Below are 281 nucleotides of genomic sequence, written 5' to 3' on the forward strand. Positions count from 1 at the left end.
AATACGTTTATGGTAAAATTTTGGAAAACGGGCGTGGCACCGCCCACTTATGATCACATATATGTATATCGGTAACCGTTCTAGCAATTTGTACAAAACTCGGTATTTTTATTGTGCTTGGCACATAAAAGCAATACGTTGGAAATTATTGAAATCAGATTAAAATTACGGCCGCTTTTCATATAACGGTAAATTTCAGAAATACTTGAAACTGCAATATTTCGAAATTCAAGGACGCTAATTTACTCAAAATTGATACACCCCGGCTTACCATCTAGCGG

This window comes from Rhagoletis zephyria, unplaced genomic scaffold, assembly GCF_001687245.7.
Source record: "Rhagoletis zephyria isolate East Lansing unplaced genomic scaffold, Rhagoletis_zephyria_1.1 Rzeph_scaffold_02670, whole genome shotgun sequence".
Lineage (NCBI taxonomy): Eukaryota > Metazoa > Arthropoda > Insecta > Diptera > Tephritidae > Rhagoletis > Rhagoletis zephyria.